Source organism: Macaca thibetana, chromosome 20 (assembly GCF_024542745.1).
Source record: "Macaca thibetana thibetana isolate TM-01 chromosome 20, ASM2454274v1, whole genome shotgun sequence".
NCBI lineage: Eukaryota > Metazoa > Chordata > Mammalia > Primates > Cercopithecidae > Macaca > Macaca thibetana.
The window spans coordinates 55,166,569-55,174,605 of NC_065597.1; the positions used below are offsets into that span (position 1 = coordinate 55,166,569).

General features: G+C 45.5%; 1 protein-coding gene and 1 non-coding gene across 8 annotated transcripts in view; both read right to left on the reverse strand.

Annotated features, from left to right (window-relative positions):
• The window catches only part of POLR3E (RNA polymerase III subunit E), a 37,519-nt gene extending 37,096 nt beyond the window's left edge, over positions 1-423 (reverse strand). For 5 of the 7 annotated variants that reach the window (XM_050774032.1, XM_050774034.1, XM_050774030.1 and 2 more), the window contains exon 1: positions 253-390. The gene's annotated coding sequence lies outside the window, so the exon portion shown is untranslated. Of the gene's footprint in view, positions 1-252 lie in introns of all 7 variants that reach the window. The other 2 variants (XM_050774033.1, XM_050774035.1) reach the window with 2 other exon arrangements.
• Positions 424-566: 143 nt separating this feature from the next.
• On the reverse strand, positions 567-648 carry TRNAL-AAG (transfer RNA leucine (anticodon AAG)). The gene has a single exon. It is a non-coding gene; the product is annotated as a tRNA-Leu (tRNA).
• Positions 649-8,037: the final 7,389 nt, after the last annotated feature.

Consider the following 8,037-nt stretch of genomic DNA (forward strand, 5'->3'; position numbering starts at 1 on the left):
GGACCCTGAGTCACCGCCGGCAGCGTCGGCCGCGGCCTCCCCAACTCCCAGGTGTCGGGTCGGGGAAGTAGGAGTCCGGGGTCGGCCTGGAGCCGGCTGCCCCTCCTCCCGCCCGAGTCCCGAGAGGCCCCCAGCCCCTCAGCACGGCGCGGCGCGGGCCTCCTTGGCCTACTCGGGAATCTAGCCCAGACCCACGTCATGAGTGCGGTCCGGCTCAAGCCCCAGCTCGGGCGCTGCCAAGATGGGACTCACCTCTCCGCGGGGGCCGAGCGCGGACGGCGGCAACCGCCCAGTTACCCGCGGGCTGCAGAGGCGGCGGCGGCCCGGCTCTCCTCTCAGGCGGCGGCCATGTTGCTGGTGGAGAAACTCCGGCGGACACGTGGGGGGAGCGAGCCGGCCCCAGGGCTTCCTCTTACCCACAATGCCCCGCCCCGGCGCACACGGCTCCGCCCCCTCCGCCGCGCCATTCATGCAGGCCGTGAGCCCCGCCCTGCAGCAGGGGGCGCTGATGGCACGCGCAAAACAGCCGGGCGTGTATGCAGCGGGGAACAAAAAGAAACCAACCCTGGCAGCGGTGGGATTCGAACCCACGCCCCCGAAGAGACTGGAGCCTTAATCCAGCGCCTTAGACCGCTCGGCCACGCTACCCAGCTGGAGAGAGTATTTGCCAGAACGCTACTTAATGCTTTTGCATTCGCATTTCATCTGGAAATCGCGAGGCGTTTTCGCTGAGGTTTTTTTGTTTAACGTGTGTTCAAGCTGATCCCTATAGAATTATTTTAAAAAGCCGTGTGCTGGAAAATAAACACTTGCTCCAGTTTTTAGACCCAGGTTTGTTCCGAATAGGTATTAGAGCAAAACTCATTTTTAGAAACTGTACTCTGAGATGGATGGTTACCCTGGAGACCCCTGGTTAACTCACAAGTAATCCATACGACCCGGATTGCGTGTCTCCGGGAGAAGAAATCGATCTGATCAGAAACACGCCCTAGGGGATCTGACGGCCAAACCCGGGGGCTGGTCTGGGCAGTTGTCTCTGAGAAATTATGTGTTTAAATTTTTACTTACACAAATAACACACGAATTATTGTAAAATATTTAAACTTTGCAGATAAGGTACAAATGCTCTTTGACTCTTGACTCGCATCCTAGGCCCCTCCGCAGAGGTTAAGTAACCATTATTATCAGTTTAATATGTACTATGGTTTGAATGTGTCCCCCAAATTTCATGTGTTGGAAATTTAATCCCCAATGTGGCAGTATTGTGTGGTGGGCCCTTTAAGAGGTGATTAGATCATGAGGGTGGAGCCCTCATGAATGGATTAATCTATTCATGGATTCATGGGTTAATGGATTAATAGGTTATCTTGGGAGGGGGACTGATGGCTTTATAAGTGGGAGCTTTATAAGTGCTAGACCTGAGCCAGCAAGTGAACAGCTCAGCACCCCCTCCATATGATGGCTTGTACTGCCTGAGGACTCTGCAGGGGTACCCCACCAGCAAGAAGGCCCTCGTCAGATGCACACTCTTGCGCTTGGACTTATCAGCCTCCATAACTGTAATAAGTAACTTCCTTTTCTTTACAGATTACCCAGTTTCAGGTATTCTGTTATAAGCAACAGAAAATGGACTAAAACACTATATATCTTTTGTACAAAAATGTACAAAAATTACAAAGAAAAAAATCATCATCCATAGTGCCACCACCTGGCATTAAATTAATGACTATTATTATTGTGGCTTTTTTTTTTCTTTTCTTTTTTCTTTTCTCTCTCTTTTTTTTTTTTTTTTTTTGAGATGGAGTCTCGCTCTTGTCCAGGCTGGGGTGCAGTGCTGTGGTCTCCGCTCACTGCATCCTTCACCTCCTGGGTTCAAGCGTCTTTACTAAAAATATAAATTTAGCCTGGCGTGGTGGCACGCGCCCGTAATCCCAGCTACTTGGGAGGCTGAGGCAGGAGAATCGCTTGAACCTGGGAAGCGGAGGTTGCTGTGAGCCGAGATTCCGCCACTGCACTCTAGCCTGGGCGACAGTGTGAAACTCCGTCTCAAAAATAAATAAAGAAAAATAGATCACACTATTACAAATAGAAATTATTAGACCGTTACAAATAAAAATAAAGTCCCCTCCCAAACATTCTCCCCTGTCTATAACCGTCATGAATTTGATGTGTATCTTTCCAATAATTTCTTACATTTTTACATATAAAACTTATGAATAACACATAAAATGGTTATCTGTTTGTTTTTCATTTATATAAATGTTAGCACATTGTACTGATATCTAAAACTTGCTTTTCTCATTTCAACAGTATTATTATTATTATTTTAAGAGAGTCTTGCTCTGTCACCCAGGTTAGAGTACAGTGGCACAATGGTAGCCTAGATCTCCTGGGCTCAAGTCATTCTCCTACTTCAGTTTCCCAAGTAGCTGAGATTACAGGCATGAGCCACTGTGCCAGGCCCAACATTGTGTTTTTCAGATCTGTTACGATGCCTATAGATCTAATTCATTCATTCCATGCCATGAACAACTTTTAAGTTGTTACTAAATTTTTGTCATTACGCACGATATGGCAGGAAGTACCCTTGCACATGGCTCCTTGTCTTGTGTATGGACATTTCTCTAGGGTATACACTAGAAATGAAATTGCTAGACTATATTTATACTTTACCTAGTATTATATTATAATAATATTAATAATAGGCTGGTCTTGGTGGCTCACTCCTGTAATCCTAGCACTTTGGGAGACTGAGGTGGCAGGATCGCTCGACGCCAGAAGTTCAAGACCAGCCTAAGCAACGTTGAGAAACCTTGTCTCTACCAAAAAGCAAAAGAAAAGAAATTAGCCGGGCATGGTGGCGTATGCCTGTAGTCTCAGCTACTTGGGAGGCCAAGGTCAGAAAATCCCTTGAGCCAGGGAGGTCAAGGCTGCAGTGAGCCGAGATTCAGGCACTGCACTCTAGCCTGGGTGAGAGAGGAGACCCTCTCTATATAGATATAGATATGCATATATTTTTCCATTTTGCCAAAGTATATGATTTTTGATGACTTTTTTTTTTTCTATTTCTTCTCATGTTTTCTATTTCTTCCTAAGTCAATTTTGGCAAGTTGTCATTTTCTGGGAAAACAAAGCCCATTACTTGATTTTTCACATTTATTGGTGTAAGAACTCTCAAATCTCCCTCATATCTGAAGTTTTCTCCTCTATCATTCTCTATCGTTTCTCTTTCCCTCTGTCATTTACATGGGTTACTTTCTCCATTATGCTGTTCAACACAGGGAGTGGAGTCAATGCTTAAGGAGACTGAATGGGGGAATTAGGCAGGAACTCTGCTAATGCTGGTGATGCTTTACACACATCAAAAACTATATAAATCACACTTTTTAAGTAGAATTCTCATTTTGCATTGACCGGTATTAGATTTTTCAGGGCCACGATTCAAGTTTCTGGCTAATATTCAGTTGGTACATACCCCTAACATTTGGACATTTTATATCTTTCCTTTTCAATCCCTCCTTAGCCTGGCTTTTCCCCCTCTCCATCCACCTTTTTTTTTTTTTAGAGAGAGATGGGGTCTTGCTCTGTTGCCCAGGTTGGAGTGCAGTGGTATGATCACAGCTCACTGCAGCCTTGACATCCTGGGCTCAAGTGATCCTCCCATCTCAGCCTCACAAGTAGCTGGGACTAGAGGCATGCGCCACCACACTGGGCTAACTTTTGTATTTTTTGTAAGGACCTGGTCTTGCTATGCTGCTTAGGCTGGTCTCAAGCTATCCTCCTGCCTCAGCTTCCCAAAGTGCTAGAATTATAGGAGTGAGCCACCACACCTGGCCATTTGTCTACCTTTAACATATGTAATGATATGCAAAGATTTTCTTGTGCTAGTAGAGTTTGTTGCTCTTCAAGACATTAAAAAAAAATACAGAAGCAACCATGATTGAAGACACAGGCTAGGCATTGTGGGGAGTTCAAAGCTGATTGAGGAATAACCCCTTGAAGTCAATAGAGGAGTGTTTGTCGTGGTATTTTAGTACCAGGAAGGACTTTGTGAGTTGGGTACTGGATTTTCCAAAAGGAAATATCCTCACAGTCAAGGATAATTGCTAGCATCTTTGCCCAGTCTGATTTTTCTAGGAACTGCCTGACCAGTCAGAGAGTGGGTCCCTGGCAGCCACCTTTGTGCTGCATGCCCCACCCCCACAGCCATGGTTAGTGGGTTCTACCTTCTTTGGTGGACGTAGGATTCAGGTTGGACCAATCAAATTCTCTCTTGAAAATGTGAACTGAGACTCAGTGAGTTACTGATTTGTTTTTCTTGTTTGTTTGTTTTTTTGTTTTGTTTTTTGAAACAGTCTGGATCCATTGCCTAGGCTGGAATGCAGTGGCGTGATCTCGGCTCACTGCAACCTCCGCCTCCCAGGTGCAAGCAATTATCCTGCCTCAGCCTCCCAAGTAGTTGGGATTACAGATGCACGCCACCATGCCGGGCTAATTTTTTTTGTATTTTTATTAGAGATGGGGCTTCACCATGTTGGGCAGGCTGGTTTCGAACTCCTGACCTCAAGTGATCTGCGAGCCTCGGCTTCCCAAAGTGTTAGGATTACAGGCGTGAGGCCCCTCGCCTGGCCTGATTTGTTAATTTGACCGTGTTGCATTGGAATTAGTCTCTGAGGCTGGCTAAAACTAGGAAGAAAGGGGGATTTCGCATGGCTATATTCTGTGAGGTGAGTTGGAGAGGTAGACAAAAGCCAGTGCATAGAAAAAGAGGGAATGAGAGAGTGAGAAGAGCAGAGTCAGGGAAATCCTGATGGTTTTCTGACTTCCAGCTCCAGACCATTTCCAAGGCCCAGTGGGTTGTCCACTCTTGAAGGCATCCCTTTATCATTGTAATAAATTCCCTTTCTCTGCTAAAGCCCAGTGCTACTTGGTAGCTGTCAGCTGTAAACAATAACCCCCTCCCCCTTACATGGCAAAGGCTCAAATGAAGGGGTGTGTGTGTGTGTGTGTGTGTGTGTGTGTCTTTGTGTGTATTTTATTTATTTTATTTTATTTTATTTTTTTTGAGACAGAGTCTCGCTCTGTGGCCCAGTCTGGAGTGCAGTGGCGTGATCTTGGCTCACTGCAAGCTCCGCCTCCTGGGTTCACGCCATTCTTCTGCCTCAGCTTCCCCAGTAGCTGGGACTACAGGCGCCCGCCACCATGCCCGGCTAATTTTTTGTATATTTAGTAGAGACGGGTTTTCATCGTGTTAGCCAGGATGGTCTCGATCTCCTGGCCTTGTGATCGGCCCGCCTGGCCCTCCCAAAGTACTGGGATTACAGGCGTGAACCACCGCGCCCAGCCAGTAAATTTTTTTTTTTTTTGGCAAGTTCTTGCTCTGTTGCCCAGGCTGGAGTGCAGCAGCACAATCATTGCTCACTGCAGCCTTGACCTCCTGTGCTAAAGCGATCCTCCCATCTTAGCCTCCTTAGTAGCTGGGACTGCAGGAACGTGACACCATGCCTGGCTACTTAAAAACTTTTTTTTTTCCCACAGAGACAGGGGTCTCGCTATATCACCAGGGCTGATCTTGAACTCCTAAGGCTGAGATATTTCTGCTAGAACATTCTGGAGCAATTCAAGTCTCTTCCTACGAACACATACTGAGTGGGATGCTTAGTTAACAGGGAGCCTGCAGGGAAACAGCTGATCCTGGAAGGCACAGCACCCTTTTGAGAGTTTCTTACAGTCCAGCAGCCCCTTACACAGTTTTCTCATGACAATCAGACATGAAATCAATCAGCAAGAGATGCAGAATGTTGCATCAGAACCCCTGGACCTACAGGGTCTCAGCGGCAGGATGCAGGACAAGGGAGGGATAGGCTGAAACGCCGACTATTCTTTGTGTGCCTGTCCCTATATCATAAACACTAGGCTGTGGACAGAGGAAGTGGGTGTGGGGTCTCAGTCCTGGATCCCCTCCATTCTTTTCTCCCTTGCTCCCCTAAAAGGAAAATGCTCCCAAATCTGGCCTGAGACCAAATCTTTCTGTAAGAACCTCCTTCTGGAGAGAAACTAGCATTCCTGATAAATGCTCAAGCATTGAGCATTTTTCTTTTGAAATTTAAGAGCATTGAGATTTGCACTGGGAAACTAGCATTCTACTCACTCAGTTGACGGTCATTTGTCAGGCAAAAGTGCAATGACCTTTAACGGAACATTCTTTTCTATTTTGTCTAACAATGATTAATCATTCTCTCTCCTATAAAATGTCTCTATCAAGATAGAGGTCAGAAGAGTGGCCAACATTTTTCGGGGTGGGGAGAGGGTGTATTGCCTGGGAGGGAGTCCAGGGGGGCTTCTGTAGTCCTGCAAAGGTTCTAATATCTTGAACTGGGTTGTTAAGACACAGATGTGTATAAATGTAAAAATTCATCGACCTGTATACTTAAGAGTGTGCAGTTTAATCTACTTAGGTATACTATAATAAAAAATAAAATTTTAGAAAATGTCCCTACCAAGTATGAATCTTTGAATTCCCAGTGGGTTTACAGTTGCAGCCAGACTGCAATTTTTTTTTTTTTTTTTTTTTTTTTTAAGAGATAGGCTTTCACTATGTTGACCAGGCTGGTCTTGAACTCCTGGCCTCAAGCAATCCTCCCATCTTGGCCTCCCAAAGTGCCAGGGTTACAGGTGTGAGCCACCACGCTTGGCCAAGACTGTAATAACATTTTGACGTATGCTGTAACAAAACCATCAGAAAAGTTTTCTTTATTAACTTCTCTCTTTTTTTTTTTTGAAATGGAGTCTCGTTCTGTCACCCAGGCTGGGGTGCAGTGGTGATCTCGGTTCACTGCAACCTCTGCCTCCTGGGCTCAAGTGATTCTCCCGCCTCAGCCTGGCTAATTTTTATATTTTTAGTAGAGATGGTGTTTCACCATGTTGGTCAGGCTGGGCTCGAACTCCTGACCTCAAGTGATCTGCCCACCTCAGCCTCCCAAAGTGCTGGGATTATAGGCGTGAGCCACTGTGCAGGCCTTCTCATGCCAATTTCTCAGCTTTGCAGGGCTTGTTCAGCAATGAAAATTGGGTCTTTTCTCAGATTTCCCTACTGCTGATCTAGGATCCAGACTTCTTGGGTCTGTTAATTCAATTACAGTTTACCTACTTTCCAGCACCCAAAACTTGCTGTTGAATCCTCTTTCTCTTCATCCTCACAGGCTTATACTATTAAAAAAAAAAAAAAAAAAAAAAAGTCCACTTCCTGTCATTGCACTGGAGATTTAGGAACAAGTGGACCTAAATATGTACGTTCAACCTACCATGCATAGTTATGCTAATATTTAAAATTAAAAAAAAAATTAGCTTAAAACCAAAAGATCAACTGGTAACCAAGATTTTCTTAAACTTGGGATTAAAAAAGCACTTTAGGCTGGGCATGGTGGCTCACGCCTATAATCCCAGCACTTTGGGAGGCCGAGGTGAGTGGATTACCTGAGGCCAGGAGTTGGAGACCAGCCTGGCCAACATGGCAAAACCCTGTCTCTACTAAAAATACAGAAATTAGCCAGGCATGGTGGAGCAAGCCTGTACTGTCATGCCAGCTACTAGGAGTCTGAGGTGGGAGGATCACTTGAACCTGGGAAGCAGAGGTTGTAGTGAGCGGAGATCTTGCCACTGCACTCTAGCCTGAGCAACAGAGCGAGACTTTGTCTGAAAAATAAACAGAAAAACTCTATGTTTTATAGATGAGCAAACGAAAAAATGAGAGGTTCTAATACTTTCTCTAAAGCAAACTGACAGCAGACGAGCCAAATCTGGAAGGCTTTTAAAAGTTATTAGAATGTATTACAAACGTTAAAGAACAGAAGGCCTTGCATTATAAAAAAAAAAAAAGTTTTCATCAGCTCTTGAAACATTGGAAAATGGGACAACGTTGAGCCCACACTTCCCAGTGGCAATCATTTGAAGTTGAATCATGGCTGCCCCCTTCAGATGGGGTATGAGTCTTCCGGTCGACCCCTGCCCGCAGCAGCTACTTTTTTTGTTTTTTGT